Below are 21,587 nucleotides of genomic sequence, written 5' to 3'. Positions count from 1 at the left end.
CCTTCTCATCATCTCCTTAGATCACAAATCCTACCGTGTAGGCTCCCCAGATATGCAAAAACAGGAATCTCATGAAAGTTCACATGGTGCCTGAGAGCTTCACCTTTAAGCAGTTTCCCAGGCTTCTTGATCTAGTTAGAAATCAAATGTCAGTGTGGTTCCTCTTTTTGGTGATGAGCCCTGAATTCTCTACTCCCAGCTCCTCCAGACTTAAAATGCAGAAGCTGCAGCACATTCTGCCTTCTCATCTCATGTCTTTTGTAGGGGACTTTGAAGTAGAGAGTATACAGTACACAGTAGGATGCACAGTTATGTAACGTGGCCCTAAACTCTGCTGGGTCTGCTGCCAGTTGCTTTCATAACGGTTGCTGCTGTCAGCCATGTCAACAGTTAAGAACACAACAGCAAACCCTGTTTTACAACCTTTCATTTGTAAGTTAGTGTCAGCAAGTCCCAGGTAAGTGTTATTAGACATTGGGGTTAGGTTTCAGAATGCCCCGCGGATGCAGAGTTAAGTCATAAGAAGTGGGGCAGTAGATGCTTTGTGCAATGGATGTCCAGGATGGTGTGGTGTAGAAGGGAGCAGGTGGAGTTCTCTCCCCTCAGGGACAGGGCTCTGTTCCACACACCCGTCTGCACAGACACACACCCTAGAGGAGGAAGGGTGCTCATTTGTGGGCTGCTTAGCTGATTGGATGAAGTAGACAAAACCACAAAAAAAAGTACCATATTGGGTAGAGAGTTTCTAGTTTTACATGATGAAAGGAGTTCTGGGGATGGATGGTGGTTGCACAGCATCATGAAAGCATTCAAAGCACTGAACTGTACACTTAAAAATGGTTGCGATGGTAAAGTTTAGGTCGGGTGTATTTTGCCACAATAAAAAAAAAAAGAAATTGAGATTCCAGTGCTCTGAAACAGCATATTCAAGTGTTTTGGTCTCAGGATCTTTATATGCTTAAAAAATTATTGAGAACCCCCCAAATATTTTTGTCATGTGGGTTATATCTGTCAATATGTATACTGGAAATTAAAATAGATGCATTTCAAATTATTTAATTCGTTGTTTAAAATAACAATAATCCTGTAACGTGTTAACATAAATGGCACATATTTATAAAAAATAACTTTTTTAAGCAACATAATTATGAGTGGCATTGTTTTACACTTTTACAAATTTGTTTATTGTCTGGTTTAACAGAACATAGTGGGATTCATAGATTTGCTTCTCCATTTAGTCTGTTACGTTCTCAAACATCATATATCCTCTCAAAAACTCTACTGGACACTTGTGAGAGAATGAGAGGGAAATAGGAAAGTAGCACCTTGATTTATTATGAAAATGGTTTTACCTAATGGACCCTTTAACAGATCTTAGGAGCCGTAGAGGTCCCCTGACCACACTTTGAGAGCTACTGCTATAGAATAAAAGTTAATTTTTGGTTATGTTATATGTTTTAGCCTCTTTTCATCTAATATTATCTGAATTTGAATGGGAGCAATTTCATGTATTGCTGATCCACGGTTTCAAATAAAAGAACTAGATGACTCCTTAAAAAATACCATGTCATTTTTTTTTGAGTTTATGTAACAAACAGCCACAACAAAAACCCTATTTGCACCATTCTACTGTGAACTTCTTCAGCAGTTATCCAATTGGTCTCGTGTGTAACTACTATCTTGAATTTCCCATGCTAAGCTCTGAGTAGGAAACCCAGAGACATGAAGTTTGAGTGTGAAAATCGGGTAAAGAGAGCCATGTTTTACTCCAGGCTATACGAAGTGTGTTTATTTTTTATTTTCAAGTGTGCATTCTTAGTTACTGTGGAGTGGGGAGTTCCTTTCAGCATCTCAGGAGGAAAGCCCGCAGCTGTCCAGAGACCAGACCTAAAGCTGTCCCGGGGCTCGGCCCTGCTGTCACGTGTCACTGCTGCTCTCGCTGGAGGGCTTGGGGGCTCTTCGGAGTCTCTGCTTTCCTTCCGTCCAGCTCCATCCCGCCTGGCTCTTCCTTGTACAGAGAACTTGGAAACTCACAGAGAGGTGAGCGCACTTAGGAGATGGATTGGACAAATGAGAGGAGTGAGAATTAATTTTTCAAAAGTCAAATTGAAAACTTTCTGACTTGAATCGCCCGGGATCTCATTATTTTTTAATTTATTTCCATAATGATGAAACATGGAATTCGTCATAGTGGATAGTGCTGGGCAAAGCATTAAAAAAAATCCTCCTAGGGTAGCTTCCAGGAGCTGAATGTGGATGCTTGTGAAGCGTAAGAACATTTTTTCCTCCCTTCCAAATAATGGATTAGATGTTATATAAACCATCATATTTAAAATGTTACGGGAAACTTTTCTTTCACCCCATGAGATAGTCACTGTGGCAACTTACTACAGCAACAGACACTTGGCTGTCTCAGAGTTTTGTTGTAAACATGCTGAGGATTTATGACTTGGCAACATCTGTGACTTCTAGCAGCAATAAATGCTTTTCTACACTTCTTTGGGAAGACCGTAATGTGTCAGGTGCTCAGACTAGGTACAGAGAAACCGTGGCTCGGCCAGACATTCTCATCCCGGGTCCTGGAGCCTCCAGGAAAGGCTGTAAGATGTGAAAGCACCTTCCAAGCAGCCTTCTCCGCTCTATTCTGACCACGAAATCCTAGCCTTATACCCTTAAGCAGAACATTCAGTTAGTCATCCTTCCACCAGACATCTCCCACTTGTCTGCTGTGTGCCAGGTGCTGATATCACCGTGTCTCGGTGATATTGCTAAGAAATAGGGTTCTGCTGGCACATAGGGAGGTGCCTGTTCAGCCTTAGATGTGTGTGTGGGCGTGCACATGTGCAGGAGTGTGGTACATCAAAGGAGAGTGTCCCAGAACAGGTGACGTTGGAGCTGATTTCTTGGAGACAAAACTGGGATTACCTGGAAAAGAAAGGAACAGAGAGGACATCTTCAATGGGACTTGGGAAAGAGAATGCACTAGGTTCTCTTTGAGGTTGGGAATGGCAAATAATTCGACCAGGCTGAAGCAGAGGGGATTGAAGTATGCTGGTGGACACAGAGGCCAGAGAGGCAGGCGGGGAAGTTCTTGCTTTGACGTCAGTGGAGAAGTTTTGAACTCTATCCCGAACACAGTGGGGAGCCACTGAAGGTTTATGGAAGGTATAGACACGTTCTGACTTGTAGTTTAGAAAAGTCTCTCTGGCTGTCTGTGGAGAGGGAAGGGATGTTAGTAAGAAGCGGAGGCAAGATGATGTCACTGACTTGTCTACTAGTGTGATTTGGGGGCATTAATGAAGGGCCTCTATCACCCAGGTAGGTAATTTGACCTGTTCCTTGATGCTTGAAATTCCTTAGACTTCTACATTCTTTGTATTTCTATTTTAAGTTCAAGAATGGAAAACTCTCTGGGAATGGAATTTTTGGCCACACATCTGTTTCCTCTTCCTGCAGCCCCCTAATTTCCTTTGGGTAATTATCCCTCCCTTTTTGAATATTGTCTTGGTGGGATGGTAAATCTTAAGGACATCACCATAGGAAGAGCATGAGATGAGAAAAAGTCCTATGTACTTTCCCCACTCATTTAGAGATATCTAGGACAGAAGGAAAGTCGGCTGTAAGTACATGAGCCTGGTGCGGAAGCTCAGACAGCAAACCAGCACCAGCAGGAGCAGTGTGACCACGTGGGTCTCCCCGGGAGAGCCAGGCTGGGGCTCTGGGCTTGCCATCACCCGTGTGTACATAACCATTCTGAACCTCAGTCTCCTCACGCATAAGTGGTGATTATGATAATGCCTGCCTCTCTAGGTAGATCTGGGGCTTATAGAATGTTTCTTGCTGGGCATTAAGCAGGCAAAGATTAAGAAAAAATAGGCCCTGCCTTTGGAAGGTTGACAGTGTCATGGCGGAGGCTTCGAGGAAATTGTTCCACTGCATTTCAGCAAGTTACATAGGGATAAGGGAGGTTGGGGGTCAGGGCTTGGTTCTGGAGGCTGTGATAGAGAATATGAGTCTTGAAGGGCATTCTGAGCAAATGAGTGAGAATTTGGGGGGTGCTTTGGGGGAATTTCAAGGAATTCTTTACAGTTCTAGAGTTGGACTTGGGTTGTGGCAGGTGAGGACAATGGATGAGGAATGACAGTGTTACTGACAGCTAACATCTGATGGAGCGTTAGCGAGGTGCTAAGCACAGGGGGCTTTATATGTCTTATCTCATTTTCAGTTCCCGTAACTGCCCAAGGTGGTAAGTGACATTTTGTATCCATGTTTCACCCATGAGGAAACTGAGGCTCAGAGAATTTAAATAACTGGCCCAAGGTCACACAGCTGATGAGTGGTGAAGCTGGGATTCAGACCAACCAGCTGGGATTTAGGGTTTATCCTGAAGGACAAGGGAGCCATCAGAGTGCTGTAAGATTGTGCATTTTAGAAGGTAGCTTTAGCTCGGCAGGAAGAATGAATTTGAGGGTGGAGAATGGGGATGGGTCTAAGACAGGGAGGAGAATCAGGAATCTATTAGAGTAAATCATGGAAAAATACTGAGTGTCTGAATTAAAGCTGAGGCAGGAGAGAGAGGGGGAGGAGAAGGATTTGAGAGACATTTGGGAACAGGATGAAAGGAGGGTGTGGACGTGATTATTTCAGGGTCCTATTAGGACATTCAAATGGACATCTCCAGTGGGCAGTTCCATGAGTCCGCAGCGCAGTGGGGAGATCTGGGCTGGAAATACGCACCCGGACTCTGTAGTTAAGTGCAATTCTCAAGAAGAGCAGTGGGCGGAACCCATGGGCTGGGGACGTGACATGAATTTGAGTTCTGCAGATTGTATCCTGGCTACAGATTTGTTTGATTTGGCCTTCAGTACTAAAACATTAACGACAAAACCGGTAACGCTTACAAAGTTGGGAAAATTCCCATAAAAGTAAGATTTGTGGGTGCTCTCCACAGCATGGGCAGTCTGGCCACTGGATGCCCACAGATAAGGGACAGCAGTCCCTTCTTGCCAGGGCCAGTGCGTTCTAGCTTGTCACAGTGGCCAGGTGACCTCTGTTCTCAGTCTGGGCACCTGTCTAGTCCCTGCAGGTATCTTATTTGGTGACCTCAGATTTTAAGTTTGGAAAGAGGAAGTAGAGTGTCACAGGATACCAAGAACAAGCCAATGAACCACAGGGTCTGGGAGGTCAGCAGTGACACTTGCCTTAGACAAGTAAGTCATGCACAGACGGGAAGTGTCCTTTGAGTTTGGTTCCCTGGAGGCGCCTTTAGCAAAAACGCTTAGTGTGGGATTAGGGCAAGTATTGTCGGAGAACAAAGAAGTGTAAAAAGTGCTTTCAAGAAGCTGCTGCAAAGAGGAATTTGGGCTTGGGAGATTTTATTGTGTGTTGTTTGTTAATATGTGAGTGGCTGGAGCATATCTATATAAGGACGAATGTGGTATCACATAGCGCTTTCTTTATTTGTCCTTAATTTTTTTTATAACTACAAGGAGTCCAGTCTCAGCTTTGGTTGTTTGACAGATTATCCTATGAGAAAAAGATCGTTCTTACTAAAACAACATGCTCCCAGGCTTTATATGTCCGTGAAGACAGCGAACTTCAGATTTTACCAGCGTTAGATGCATTTTTGCTATTTTAATCCGTAAGCAGCAGTGCTCGCAAATGGGTAATTCTGTATTTTTAACAGTGACAGGTTATGTCCAGCAGTGCCCACGTGGTGATTTTATTTCTTGTATTTGCTCCTGTGTTTGTAAGCTGTCCATTTTTTTTTTATCATTTTCCAGGTGGAATCTGTTGTGATGATCTTATCAACCAGCATTGCTTCTATTGCACTCTGGGTTAGTGTGTTTTCTTGGTTTTATGCCATATGACAATTTTTCCATTTACCTTTTCTGTATTTGTTATGATATAGCTTGATCCAGGAACTTATTGTATGTGTGTTAGAACTTATCTACCTTATCTTTCATGTAAAACTCTTTTCATTAAGGAAAAAATGTATCTCCCTTCTGCGGTGGCTGATAAATAAGCTGCTATTCTTCTGTGGTGATCACAATTTCAAAAGCATCTTTGCTGTGAATTTTCTTTTCTCCCAGTAATTCGGTGGGCAAGACAGACTTTAAAATTCAGCATGGAATGGAAGCAGTCGGTAGCCAAGCTATGTGATAAATGTCAACCAATGAACTGATTCACCAATCAATTCAACAGACAGTTTTAAGAATCTCATGTGTGTCACATAAGGTTCAAGGCACTGGGGATACAGTGATGTGTAAGACAAAAATGCCTACCTTCGTGGAGCTCATGTCCAAGTGGGGAAATAAACTATAAATAAGATAAAGAAATAAAGTCTATGTCTCTAAGTGTAATTTAGGGATTAAAAAATACTAAAGAGAAAAAAATAAAGTAACGAAGGTGGGTAGGAGTTTAACTGGGGGATGACTTTGTTAGGGTAACCCAGGAAGGCATCATTGAGAAGCTATCATGTGAGTAAAGACCTGAAGGAAGTGAGGAAGAATCCGTGCAGTCACCTGGGGATGCAGCGTTCTAGGCATGGAGATCAGCCAGTGCAAAGGCCCTGAGGCACGAATTGCCTTCTTAACATGATTAAGGACTGTTACAGAGACCAATATGCCAGATGAGAATGAAAGAAAATGAGACAAGTGGGAGATGAAATCAGGTAAGTCCAAGAGGAGGGAAAAATTTATTCTGAGACGGAAACCAATGCAGGGTTGCACACAGGAGTCACAGGAAGTGACTTGCCATTTAACAGGATCTCTAGCTAAGGCATTCTTAACTCTTTTTTTGTGCCTCAGGCCCCTTTGGCAGTCTGAGGAAGCCTATGGACCACTTTTCAGAATAGAGTTTTTCAACGTAAAAAAAAAAAGCCACAGGATATAAAAGAATCCAATTGTACAGAAATATAGTTATCCATGTAGTCAAACCAATTTATGATCTAGCAATATATGTTCTTCTTTATTAGCTCTTTAGAGATGATCTAGCCATTTCAGACGACTGCAGTTCCTGGTGCCATGCCCTTCCCAGGGGCAGCCTCTAATTTTTCACACGTTCTAGGAACAGTGATAACTCCCAAGAGTTTGTTTGTTTTTGATTTTTTCATTTCTTGGACTGGCTCCTTGTGGCTAAATAGTTCAGGAGATGTAGGGTAGGGTCACTCTGTTTCAGCAGATTCTCTGTATGGCCACCTGCACTTCATTTTCCGTCTGCACAGACATCTCTCACCTGGGTCATTCTTGCTCACAAAGGTGTGGATGGCACAGGCAGAGTTCTTTATATACAAAGAAAAAAGAATCTATTTAAATATGCCCAGGTCGTAGGGCTGTCTCCTGGCCAAACTCATATTTTCTGCTCTCTGTACCTACCACAAGCCTTTTTTGCCTCCACGTCTTTACACGTGTTCTTTCCTCTCCTTGGAGACCAGCCTTCTTATCTTACCTGCTTCCTTTACTTGTTCGTATCTGACCTGACCCTCGTGGCTCAGCTCTGTTAGCCCAGTTCATGTAGTTGTCCCTACTTCCCTATCCTGGGGGGACCCTTTACCTCCTCTGAACTGTGCCACCTTCTCGACACCTCTCCTTGTGGTCCCCGGCACCTTCTGCCTTGGGTTGCAGTCATTTACATACTTGTTTACCCTCCTCCAAGCTCTTCTAAGCTTCTGTAAGCTCTGAGGGCAAGAGCCATCTTGTGTTTTGTCCTCTGTAGTTTTCAGGATGGTGCCTGCCCCTAAGCAGATGTGAATGAACAGCAGAAGCAACTTATGATTCCTGCAAATGACGCCAGAGCACGTCGGCGGAGGGTTCTCTCTCTCCCAGATCTGTAAGTTCACTTCATGTCTACCCCACGCCCCCTCCTCCCTCCCCAAACACTGACCAAGTCTGCTTATGACCTTTTATTTTCTCAAGTAGGAGTAACTATTTTCATAAGTGTTTCATAATACTTGTAAAGAAACTCACACAATGTTGAGAGCTACCGAGCAGAAGGCAAAAATCATTCCAAATTCCATCATCCAGAGAGAACGCTTTTAACGTGTTGGTGCGCATTCTTATAGAATTTTTTCACTTCATAAACTCAGATATATTTCGTCAAGATCAGATCATGACATTATTGTATTATAATTATTTTCTTTTTTTAAAAAAACTGAACATATTGTGACTTTCTTTTCATCAACCTACAGGCAGTGGATCAGATAATGGCTTTAGAGCGTTATTGTTTGAATTCAAACCATGAAACTCACTTAATAGCTGTTGACCCTGGGGAGTTAGTTAACTTCTCTACTTGCCAGTTTCTCCATCTGTAAAATGAATCCAGTAAAAATACTATTCGTAGGAGTGTTGTGAGGATTAAACAGGTTCGAGAGTGCAAACACTTAGAGCGGGGCCTCAGTCTGCAGAGCTATGATTTTAGAGATTTTGATGGCTACAGAGTATTATTGCATGGCTAATCCTAATGTTTAACCATTCTCCTATTGATGGACCTCTAGGTTGCTTTCGACTTTTTACTCTTATGAATTATTAATGATGCAGTGAACATCCCTGTATCTTCATCCTAGGACACGTGTCTGATTTATTTACTCAGGATACATTCCAAAATGTGAAACTGTGGGATTTTGTGACACACATTGCCGGAGTCCTCCAGAAGGTTTCTTTTAACCTACTGACACCACTGCTACCATTGCAGATTAGATTTTTCCCTCTGCATCCCCAGAACTGCTTGCTTGCAGTTGCTCGTTTTATCGCTGTGTTAGTGTAGATGTTTGATGCATCAGCTGTTGAAAACATGGAGAGAGACCAAGCCCAGGGTCTAAATTCCCCAGGTGGGCTGATTTGCCTGTTTCCTGGCTGCAGCCTGAGCTCTGCTTTTGGTCAGCCACGAAGCTGGGAGGCTCCTGCAGGGTGGAGGGAGCCAGGGAATTCCTTCCTGGGACCAGTGGAATGGTGGTGGTAGTCCCGGAGCCCTGTCTACCTGTGGGGAGGACTATGTTAGTGGTCAGTGGCTGTGCGGCTTTGCTTCTTATGAGATGCACACCCTTCCACTGGGCTTTTCCGTGCCTTCCTTTCTGCGGATTGTCTTTGGAGGTGACTCAGCAGCAGCCTGCTGCCTCCCACTGTTCCCCAGGGGAGGTTGTCTAGGAACACAGAACCCGGGGAGAGGAGAGTGGTGTTTGGTTACCTGTGCTTCCAGCCCTTGGGACTTCTGGGGATGGTATTGCATTCACGCACTCTGGACGGCCAAGAGAAACAGGATTTATATTAACCTTTCAGATATCATTTAGAGGCCTTGCTTTAGAAAGCACTTACTGGTTTTCTCTCCAAAGACCAGAACCTCTATCAATTTATTTTTAATTCCTGAATATGTTAGACCCTGGGAAGTTTTCATTTTCTTCTTGGGACAGAGCAAAATAAAGAAAAAAAAATCAGTGTTAATTCAAGGATTTTTTTTTGTATTAAGGTACTTCTTGAAATTTGATAATTTGGAAAAAAAACAAAGTTGTTTGGAGATACTCTTTGTAATCTACTTTCTGAGTCAACTAGACAGTGTTGGATTACTCTGACTGCTTTGGATTACAGGATTTAAATACAAGTACAATTTGCCCAGCACGCTAAATTCAATTATGGTGGCCTGATTGTGATGTTTTAATTTTATTTAAGCAAAACTCTAGACCACAATTCTCGTGAGTTAAGCAAGGTAGAGATAGGGTCCAATTTCACCTTTGGTTATTATTCCTATTATTTCATTACTCTTAGATTTTATGGAAAATTGATCTGTGGATGATGAATTGCGGCAAGACTACAAAACTGATACATGTGTATCTCTATCATATCTATCTATCTATCTATCCATCCATCTATCTATCTATTTGCATTTTCCTGGGACATCAGTTAGTTTCCATAAGATGGGGCAGTTTGGTCTGGAGTGGGTGTGGTCAGCAGGAGCACCACCCCCCCACCCCTACCCTGGAAAGTAGGCCACATCTTTGAAACTGTATTAGTGCCCAGGCCCTGTGTGTTATTCTGGCACTGAAAATGGTAGCAACTAGAAGACAGACTCTTAGAGAAAAATCACTGACTTTTACTCCAGGCTCAAGTTGTGTGAAGCACACTTTGAGTTTCAACAAAAGGTTAGCCTTGCTTTTATCTTTCCTCACTTGCCAAGGTTTGCTTGTCTGACACCGGAAGTGCCAAGAGTGAATTCGAAAAGAAGAGCTCTGGGGGACTCTCCCCAGCCTCTGTCAGCAGAGGAAGTGTCAGTATTAGATCTGAGCTTCCTGAGCTTCCTGCTCCCCAGCAGGTGTCTAAGTTTTTTCTAGTCTACTTGTTGAGCGGTGGTTCACAACTGGGGATGATCTTTGCTCTCAAGGGGACATTTGGCACTCTCTGGAGACATTTTGGTTGTCACACCATTGGGGGCCTGGAGGAGGTGCACTGCTGGCATCCAGTGAGTAGAGGCGGGCGGCGGGGTGCAGCTAGGCATCCTGCAGAGCCTAGGGCAGCCCCCACAAAAAGGAATTATCTGGCCTCGAAATGTCAATAGTGCTGAGGCTGAGAATCCCTGCTGTGGGAGCGTGCGTGGTCAGGATGTCTCCAGGGAAGCTGGCCGGCTGCCAGGAGGGGGCTCCAGGATGACCTTGTCACAGGTCGGGGTCAGCCTTGCCACTTCAGAAACTCACTTCCCGGGGTCCCAGAGCTGATCAAACTCTGGGAGGCTGACTGGAAGAGAAACTCAGAAGATGCTGAGTAAATAAACTGCCTTTGTCTTATTAATTTCCACGAGTAAGTAGAACTGGACAGAGTGGACGCTTGTGTTGGCCACATAGCTTGTATGCTCCCCTGCTGGTCAGGAGCCTGGGAACAGAAATCACCAGCAGATGCCTCCGGGAGCCTGGCCTCAGAACCAGGGGAGATTTCTGGGTAAATGATAATACCTGAAACTCTGAGGTCTGGACACCTAGAACTCCACTCAAGATGTATCTTATCAGTGTTGTGACGCTGCGTCTTCTCCTTTAGAAAGTGCTGGGATGGGTCTTGGCAACCAATTTTGGCCTTTTACACGTTCCTCCTCTGCTTCCATTGCTGACCCACTGCCTTTCATGATCCGTAACGATTCTTTTAATTAATTTACTCTTTAGTCCTGTTGGCTTGAGGAAGAGGAATTGGTTCAATAAAAACATGTTGAGCATCATTGTGTAGCAAGGATAATTAATTTGAAGATTGATATTATGACACTCTCCCTAACTGGAGGCTTCTCGGTCTGGTGGGTGGCACTGAGGTGACAACATTTCAGAAGAATGTGAGCAGGGCGGTGACAGGTCCTCTCAGCGTTCTCTGCCAGTACAGAGGACACAGAGCTAGGCTGCCGTGTCACTTAGAGTCTGCTCACTTGCTATGTCTGCTTTGAGCTCAGGCACTGATTTTACAGTTTGACTTTTGGGAGAGCAAACCTTATTCCTGTGATTCTGAGACCTGGGAGAAGGACGTGGGCCGACATCACTCCTGTGCACTGTCTGCTTGCCCATTTGGGTTTCCTCGTTCTGTTCCAAGCTTGGATGTCAGGTCTCTGGATGATGAGAAGAGTCTGATTTGCCACTTAATCCTCGCCTTTCCCCTCTCAGTGTTGGAGACAGTCATCATGTACATTTCTGAATGCTGTAGTCAGCCCGCCGGGAAATTCAGCCAGGCTGGAGGGACATCTGAGGATGATGTCGCAGAGGGTCTCCCTCTGTGCTGTGAAGAGAAGAATTCTGCAGAGGCCGGCAGTGCTTGAGTGAGCTTGATGTGTTTTGCCAGGATCCTGCTGAATCACTCAGCAAAGTCAGAAACCTGCCGAAGTGCTAAATCACAAGTGATCCTGTCTTTTTTTTTTTTTTTGAACAGTTGCACATTGATAGGAAGACAGAGAAACACGAGGGCCATTTGGTGGGGTTGTTCAGCAGGAAGGGGGAGACTGTGTTGGGTGTACACAGTTTTCTTCCCCCCAAACCTGCTGCTTTGGGCCACGTCTTGCCACCTCTCCCCACCCTTCCTTAACTTTCCCCAACAATGAAAAGTGGGTCTTGATATTTTACACTAATTGAAACCAGGCAGACCTGCCTGAGTGTGAATCCTGTCTCTGGGACTCGTTAGGCGTGGGACTTTGGGTGAACAGTTCCTCTGAGCCTCAGTGTCCCGTCTGTACAATGGGGACTTCAGCACTTACCCTATGGTGGTTGAGGAGAGAGGTGATGTGTGTGAAACACTTGGGAAGGTTCTAGGCATGTTGCAGGGACTCAGAAGATGCTAGTTGTCATTTTACGTGGAGACGTCACACTTCGAGTTTGAATGCCCTAAGCAGAGGGTGTGAATTGATATAAATTCACATAGAGAGGTGTGGACTGGCTTTACCTATTCTCCAGAAATCCAGTTTTTTTGGACAGAAATCATGGTGATGGAAAGTGAGGCAAGGCACAAGAGTTCTGAGTTTTGGAGAAATCTCTTTCTGAAAGGGACAACCTGGGATGTAATTTATTCATCAGGCATTGATACCCACTGGGCACTGGCTTCTATAAAAAAAAGATCTGCTTGGCTAACCTCACAGTCTGGGCCAGCCCTGTCCTTCTGGGTGATGTACTGGTGCCCAGCAGTGCCTGGGGTTTCTTAGAAGTGCTGAGTAACCCAAGAACTTTGTTAATTTTTTCTTCAGTGGTCAATATAGTCATATCAAAGCTGTTTGCAGTTAATTGATTATCTCCAAGCCAGATTAATCTTACCTTCTTTAAAATGTGCTACATTTGGAAAGGCGTCTGGTGGGGAATGGAAGCCTATATATGTGTGCTAGATCCTTTCAAAAAGGCACAACAAAGTTTCTGCATTTCAAGTAGAACACAGATGTCAGAGGCTGACCCAGTGAGGTGCTGCTGGGTGGCCATGGAGGAGGAGGAGAGGGAGAAGGAAGGAGGAGCTGTAGGAGGAAGATACTAGCTCCTGAATTGATTTTATTTATCCCTGTTGAGATTTCTCTACCTCTTCTGCCAAGAGTCCCACCTCAGAAGTTCACTTTGGGTAGATTCGCATTTCTTCTGGATCCTTCTTCATTGTCATCTCTATTAGAGGTGGAAATTCACTGAAGGATGCTATGGACATTGCTGGGACCAGCTCGGAGACTGTTCCTGCTTGGCTCCCTCTCCATTGCCCCCCTGATGTTGGTCAGACACCTTGAGCTGTTTGTTATTTGGTTTGGGGGCTGTGAGCTCCCGGGGCGGGGGAGAGGGCAGGCACCGCATCTTGTTTGTAATCCCCGTGCCTCGGGTAATGCCAGGCAGAGCCTCCGCTATAATGAAAGCTTGCTGAATGACTGACATGGCTGGAGGCACTTCTTTCTGAAGCTCAGAATCAATCTTTTCTTTTTCATCTTCCCCTCTTTTGGGCCTAGCATTGATTGGAAAACGACAATCGACGGATGGTTGCTTAGATGTTAGTATAAATCTATGGGAATGCACCAGCATGGGGCAAGGCTTACCTCATTGGGAAGTGAAGTTTCTTTTGCTTTCTTTAATTTGTTCAGAGAGAAAAAATTGAAACTTGTCCTTTTATTCATTTTGGGACAAACTTAACTGCCTCCTCCCCCTACCCAAACACCATACACTCATGCATGCACATAAACTAGAGAAAGGACGCTGATCTAGCACGTGTAGTCATTTCTCATCCGTGAAACATGACAATGGACAAATGAAATAAAATTGAATTTGGCCAGCCTTTGAAACCTATTGATCTCCAGTTAGAGCGGCAGTACTAATTCCATTAGGGCAGTCACACTCAGAACTTCGTCTCTAAAATGGATTAAAGGGTTTATAAGTATATCCTTGATGAATTAGCTAAGGAAATAATGCTCCTAGAAGTAACTGTGTGGGAGATGAATGCTAGTTCTAGTGCCTCCTTTTGTCTTCGGATGTTTTGTTGGCCTTGGGGTCAGGGCAGATGCCCCAAGAGTCCACTGTGGTCCAGATCTGAGAGTGGTTGTGAATCAAGTCCTGGGGCTTGGTGATGTCTCCCTACCCACTGTGTCCAGCGGGAGTGATGGTTCCATGGGGGGAGGGCCCGCCCCCGCCCTTTCCCCGAGAGTTAGGTGATGCTCTGAGATACGTGTCTAACCAGTAAAATGCCCAGCGTTGGGTCTCAGACTAAACTTCATAGACATGTTTTCTCCTTGGACTTACAACTTGTCTGTTGACTCCTTTTGCAGGCGAGAGTGATTTCCCAGTGATTGCTTCGGCCGGTACAACCAGAGAATAGGAGTCTTCTCTTCTTTTTGGACCACTAGATGCCTCTCTGCACCACACTCTGCAGCGAGGGAAGAAGGGCGGAGCTTCTAGGATGACGATGGACAGTCCGCTGGGCAGGATGAGGGCAGGGAGTGTGATGTCGACACCACAAGGGTAAGCATTGCCTCCCTGATGTTTTCTCTGACACCATTACTTACCGAAGGAAGGGGAGAATGAACCTTGCAGCGCAGTGACAGAAATAAAGCCCAGACTTCGGGAAGACCTTCTGATTGTCAAAGCCACTGGACAGTTGGGCCAGATGACTTAGGGAGAAGAGGAGAGAGCCAGCCTGAAAGGGTTAGGTTGGAGTCATACTGGGGGACATGGCAGGTCAACTTTGGGAGAGCCTGTGGGTCCATATTGCCCAACTCCCCTTTTGTTGTTTGTAGTTCAGTCTTGAGGAAGGGACACTCCTGTTACTGCGACAAGATGCCATTTGTGCCCGTCTGAGTAAGTCTGGCTTAACATGGGTGCTGTGGAGCTGGGACTGGTAAGAATCTCACTTGGGTGACTGACTGAGGACTTACTGGGACTAACTGGCCCAGAGACACATTTTTCACATAGCGTTGAAAACTTTCTGGGTCAGTTCTAATTAAAGTTGAGATATCCCACATAAAAGCAATGATTTATGAGTTTTCCTGGAACACGGTAAGGTACACCTATACTGGCCCTCTGTTCCCACAAAGGACTCTGGTTCTGAGAAGCCTCTGCCTCTGAGACAAGCGGGGATAGTTCACCATAGTCCCCAACCAGCCCACTTAATTTGTGTAACTTAATGTGTTTGGCCACGGAAGGCATTTCATTTCACCATGTCTGAGCTAGATCCTTCTGCTAGCTCTTTGACAAAATCAATGATAGTTTTTGTTAGTTTTTCCAGATAAAAGTGAGTATATTTCACTGGACTGTGGGTGGCAATTAGCATAAGGGGTGGGGGCTGTGGCGATGATGGGACATGGTCCCCTCCATGGAAGAGCTTAGTGTCTAGTGATGGCAATGGTTGGATTTGTAGGGAGTAAAGAGAACTGTGAAAATGCTATAATCTCATATTGGGGGGACTCAAATAACTGAAGGGCTGTGGGAGAAGGTGAGCAGGGCTGGGAAGTGGGGGTGGGGGTGGGGGTGAACTATTTGTCATAGGTGCATTCAGATTCTCCAAAACTCCCTCTTCTGAACACAAGAGCATCCTTGTGACAGCCGTTTGTATGTGGGTTCCTCCGTGTCACATGACTCAGTCAGAGACGTGAGGGGTTAAGTCTCCCCTCTTGTGGCAAAGCCCACATTTTCTTCCTGTTTCTGATTGAAAATCTTTCATATGTGGTTCTTCGCTTTTTTTTTTTTTCTTAAACAAATAGGACAGATTCCTGGGTATGTGGCTCATGAAGTCACTCAGCTGCCTGAGCATCTCTCCTGCTTGGAGAGGAGCTGCTTGAATTACAGGGATCCCTGGAGTTTCCAGAGGCGGGGGTGGCCACACTAAGTAGAGATGCAGAGGGGATGAACACAACTCTGATATGACTGTCCTAAGTGGAGGGGGCAAGAGAGGGAAGGGAGAAAGTAGGGGTAGGAAGGAGCGGGTAGAAGTACTGTTATCATAATCTCTTATTTCGCGAACAAGGTTTTACATTTTGTGTTTTTAAAAGACTTTTGCATTTGCTATCGTGTCATCAAGGTGTGTGTATCATCTGTTATAGATCAAGACTCTACCCACCCAAGGTCTCATAGCTGGGAAGTGGCAGCTCAAACACGAGTTTTCAGAGTCCTAACTTTCCCCTCTTTTCTTCAGTTGCTTCTGATAGTTCAGTATAGCTAGGGACCTGGTGAGTTCGTTTCTTTTAGTTCAACCTTTAAAAGTTGGGTTTAGGTTAGGAATGCTCTGAAATGGGGCGACCTGAGACCCTGGTAATTGGCCCTATGCCGTTGGCATGTTATCAGCTGTGCTTAATGCTGTCGGGACACGTCAGCCATGAAACAGACCAGGAGGGAGTTTTCTTTCTGTCTGCTTGGCCAGTGGGACTCACATTATATCCAGGCTTCCTCCCTGGGCTGGGCTGGACCATTTAGAAGGCTTCTGCCAGAAATGGCTCCATGCAGGAGCCTCCGGATGCTCAGGAAATGCTGAGCCCAGGAAACCAAGACTTGCTTCCAGAAGACTCTGTGAAGTCTCACGTGTTCTGCACTGGGCATGTCCTCCTAGTTGTCTCAGAAACAGCTATTTCTCAGGATTGCACTATTTTAGCTGCGGTAAAAACACTCTGACTTACGGAGGCCTGAATCAAGGACCATCAGCATCTCCATTCTAAATCCACAGTCATGATGGACTGTGCAATGATACTGACATTTCATTGTACTCTCTGCTCCTCAGTGGCCAGTCAGTGACTTCTGATGTTCTTTCCCTTATCTGTTACCCACACCAGTGCACGGGGAGCCTGCCTTATGTAGCAGAAGATCATCACCAGGGGAGGTGCCTGATGAGAGAATGCTTGATACTGGGTGTGGACTGAATTTAAATTTTCAATTCTGTTTACACTTGTTTAGTTTCATTTGGAATATTCTCACATGGCATGGCCAGAAATAGAATTTAGCATGACCTACACCCCCCAACCCTTTTTAAAAGCATACATGATTTTTCTTTTAAACTTAATAGAATGAAATGCATCTTTTTAAGAAGAAAGTTCCAAAAAGATAGGAATATTAATGCAGAAGAATGCACTTTGTTTTCTTCGATGATTGAGCTAATGTAGATTTTGGACAAATGGGAAGGAAAACGGAATCTAGGTTTTTGTTCACTTTTATGGAATTGATTTTAAAAAGTCGTTCTGCCCCCAAAAAGCAAGTACAAGTGGCTTGTATTTGTTACACTTTTGTTACTTTTCTGAGCAACTAAATGCATTATTAAAACCACTCATGCATGTATGTGGTTGTATATGTTCAGCCTTGAAAACACAGGTTTTTTTTTTTTTGGAAATGGTTACTTATATTTCAACTTTGCATTTATGGACAATTTTGGAGAAATACAGAAAAAAGGTTAGAAGGAAATTTATTTTCTCTTTTTTTAAGGTACTGGAAATTTATTTTCCAATTACTAGTGGAGCCACTGCTGTATTTTATAAGTTGGAAACCTGGTAGAATCATAAACTGTAAAATATTTTGTATCTATTTTATGTACTGTTGCAAATATAATACAGTAATTCCATTTCAAGTTGAGAAAAACTTATTTTTAAATTAATTTCAGATTTTATCGAGGCTTACTAGACCCTATACAAAATGCTTTACACATCTTAACCCATTTAATCCTTTAAAAAATTTTTTAAATTGTTTATTTATTTATTTATTTTTATTGAAGTGTATTTGATTAACAATGTTAATTTCAGGTCCATAGCAAAGTGATTCAACTATACATATACATAGATATGTATTCATATATTTTCATATTCGTTCCCTTATAGCTTATTACAAGAAATTTAATACAGTTCCTTGGGCTATACAGTAGGTTCTCATTGAAAACACACAGTTTTGAGAGCATTTTTAAAGTGAGTTTGAGAGCAGGAAGCAGAGAGAGGTAAGAGGTTAATCGTTTTGAAGAGGCTTTATGGGTGCCACTTGGATATAAGTGGATCAATGTGGTTTTTTACTTAAGCTCCCAAAGAATAGCATGGATTTTTGACACCTTTTTCTTTCTTTTCAGTCTTACAAACACCAAGAGGTACAAGGTGGCAAAATATAGTATATGGTGTTCTGACCATGGGTGATGTGGTTGATAGAAGGTAGGAGGATTGGTAGGATGAACCTAAGCTCTTCTTGAGGAAGAGAATGAACGTAGCAATTGATTTTTCTACCTTGTGGCCAGATGTGTTTTGTATCCACTTATGTGCCTAATTTGAGACCATGTGTGTCCTTGGCCTGCTAGTACTGAATCTCCTACCAAAGCATTAGCATTCTTTAATGAAGATGACTGATAAAATATGTAAAATTAAAAGCCGAAGTCTCTCCTTCCTCCCACTTAAAAAAAAAAATTAAGTACTCATGTATGAGGCATAGTGGAAAGAGTCCACCCTAAAAAAAGCTGGCTGATGTTGGTCAAACCCTGAGCCTCAGGTTCGCAACATGGGGTATAAGATCTACCGCTTACATTGCTGGAGAATTGAGTGAAATGACTTGTTCATTGAGTGATCCTTACTCATGACTGACTAGTGTCCAGGTACTGCATGAACTGCTGGGAATTAAAGGACGCTCAATAATGTATATGGAAGCATTTACCACCATGCAAGGCCCAAAAAGGTGCTTAGTAAAGCCTTCTTAAAACATTTTTGATGGAGAATTTTAACATCTATGATAATAGAGAGAATAGTGCTTTAAACTCCTCTGTAACCATCACTCAGCTGCAACGATTGTCATAATTATTAATGCATAGCCATCTGTATGACTCTTCCTCGTCCCCCCCACTCCCTACCAATGGATTATTTTGGAATGAAGCCTAAATGTGGTATAATTTTATCCATAAAATATTACTATAGATTTCCAAAAGAGAAAGGTTCTTTTTGAGAGCATAATTACAATACCATTAGCACGCTGAAAAATTGGTAATTATTTTATATTATCAAGTATCTATTTTAGTGTTCAAGTGTCCCTGATTTTCACATATATTTTTAAAAGCATTTGGCTAGCTAGACTCGGTAGCCATACAAAGCCACACCCTGGATCTATGTGATATGTCATTTATTTGATCCCTGTCGTCTGTCCTGTAGGATTTCCGACAGTCTTGATTTTGCTGATTACATCCCTACAGCGTCTTTGAACGTGTTCCTCTGAAATCCTTATTTGATTTCAACTTGTAGATCTGGAGGCTAGATCAAGTTCAGGTCTGATTCTTTTTTTGGCCGGAATACTTCAGACTTGTGTGTATGTTTCCATCAGGAGGCACATTCTGTCTTATCTCTGTTTATTACACCAGGCTTGATCAGTGGGTTCCGGTCTTGTTCCTCTGATCTACCAGTTATGAAGTTCCCCATCAGCTTTTTATCTGGGTTTTCCCAGCCATGTCTGATCATTGCCTAGATTCGTGACTCCATTATGCGTTGCAAGATGGCAAGGTTTTAGTTTTCTTCCTTAGCTGGGATCCTTTTAAAAATTACAGTTTTATTGAGATATACTTCACTGAAAGTTTACCCTTTAAAACGTATAACCCACTGGTCCTTAGTATATTTGTAAGGTTGTAAAGCCATGTAATTCTGGAATATTTTTATCACCCCCACAAAGAAACACATTCCCATGAGCAGTCATATCCCGTTCTCCCCTCTTCCCAGCCCCCCACAACCCCCAATCCACTTGTGTCTGCAGGTTTGCCTACTCTGGACATTTCATATAAATGGAATTGTACAACATGTGGCCCTTTTTCGGTCCAGCTTCTTTCATTAGCCTGATGTTTTCGAAGTTAATCCACGTTACAGCATGGATAAGTACTATGTTCCTTTTCATAGCCAAATAATACTCCACTGTGTAGGTACACCATTTTGTTTATGAATTCATCAGTTGATGGACATTTGGGTTGTTCCTCCTTTTTGACTATTATGAATAATGGTGCTGTGAACATTAATGTACATGTTTTTGTTTGAACATGTTTTCAGTTCTCTTGGGAACATACCTAGTAGTGGAACTGCTGGATCATAATGGTAACGCTATGTTTAAGTTTTTGCAAAATGAACCTACACTGTTTTCCAAAATGGCTTCACCATTTTATATTAGTACCTCTAACGCTTGAGGGTTTCAATTTCTCCACATCCTCACGACCACTTATTGTATTATAATGCAATACTATTATTATTATTATTACTTTTTCAAAAATATATTTTTGGGGGAAGTAATTAGGTTTGTTTGTTTGTTTATGTATTTATTAATTTACTGGAGGTACTGGGGATTAAGCCCAGGACCACAAACTACCACTAAGGTATACCCTCCTCAACTTATTATTGCTTTTTGATTATAACCATTCTAGTGGTGTGAAGTGGTATCTCATCGTGATTTTGAATTGCATTTTCCTAATGACTAATGATGTTAAGCATGTTTTCATGTACTTTTTGCCATTTGTATATCTTTGGAGAAACGTCCATAAAAATCCTTTGCCCATTTGTCTTTTTATTGCTCAGTGGTTAAGTGTGTTTTAATCTCTTCTGGATACTAGACCTCTATCAGTTATATGATTTGCAAATATATTCTCCTATTTTGTGGGCGGCTTTGTTAGACTTTTCCAAGTTCCTCCTCACAACATCCCTTCATTTTGCATTCCCACCCACAGTTTACAAAAGTGCCTACTTGCCCACATACTCGGTAATAGAGTATGTGGTCCAATTTTTGGATTTTTTTTCATTTTATTATTAGATATGATACTGCACAATAGGTTTAATGTGCATTTATCTTATTCTGAAAAAGATAGAGCATTTTTTTCTTGTTTTAAGACCCATTTGCATTTTGTTCTGTGAACTGTCTCTTTGTATCTGGTCCATTTTTCTACATTGTTTTTCTTTTCTAGCTTAAACTCTTTATATGTTAGGTATATTAACCATCTGTCTGTGATGTAAGTGGCAAGTATTTTTTTCCTGCATTCTCTTTTTAATGTTGCTTATGGCATGTTTTTCCATATCAGAATTTTTGCTTCTATATAATAACATTTTTGGTTATATTTTAGGCATAATAGAGAGGTTTTTCTCATTTAAAGGAGAAATTGACCCATATTTTTATTTAGTGTGTGTATAGTTCTATATATATGGTTCACACTATGTGTGGGTGTGTATGTATATATGTCCCTTTATATGTACATTTATATGTAACTTCACATATAATATATATTATATATAATATATATTAAATATATAGACAGATATACCTTTGATCCAATTAAGTATTTTCTGAATAGGAGTTAATGATGGTTGTTAAGTAAATACTAGTTTGAATATAGGAATCTCGTAAAAACAATGGTGCTCAGTATCTGCTTGTCTTACACCACTGTGAGCGTGCGAACCAGCACGCTGTAGAGCAGAGGGGTTGCCATAAGGAGCCCTGGCTTGGGCTTCTGCTCTGACCCTTAACAGCTGGGTGATGCCCACTCATCTCCTCTGATCCTGCTTCCTCTGCAAAATCCCAAGGTAGTGGTGAGGAACAAATGGTAGAAGGACTGTTTGCAGTTGGCCGGGGACTATCTGCATGTGAGGGGACTTTAGTGCAGTTTGTCAAGGTGGGATCTCCTTCTTCCCTGACCTCCGTAGGCTGCGACAGGCTGGACCCA

The 21,587-nt window shown here is 42.9% G+C and overlaps 1 protein-coding gene across 3 annotated transcripts in view; it reads left to right on the top strand.

The window, feature by feature from the left end:
- KCNS3 (potassium voltage-gated channel modifier subfamily S member 3) overlaps nucleotides 1-21,587 on the top strand; it is a 33,175-nt gene that overhangs the window by 6,838 nt on the left and 4,750 nt on the right. The window contains exons 2-4 of one of the 3 annotated variants that reach the window (XM_015241817.3): nucleotides 5,784-5,837; nucleotides 7,717-7,830; nucleotides 14,230-14,422. The gene's annotated coding sequence lies outside the window, so the exon portion shown is untranslated. The remainder of the gene's footprint in view (nucleotides 1-5,783; nucleotides 5,838-7,716; nucleotides 7,831-14,229; nucleotides 14,423-21,587) is intronic. The other 2 variants (XM_015241840.3, XM_031684788.2) reach the window with 2 other exon arrangements.

Source organism: Vicugna pacos, chromosome 15, assembly GCF_048564905.1.
Source record: "Vicugna pacos chromosome 15, VicPac4, whole genome shotgun sequence".
Lineage (NCBI taxonomy): Eukaryota > Metazoa > Chordata > Mammalia > Artiodactyla > Camelidae > Vicugna > Vicugna pacos.
The sequence above is the reverse complement of the archived record's forward strand: the minus strand, read 5'-3'. Positions and strand labels throughout refer to the sequence as shown.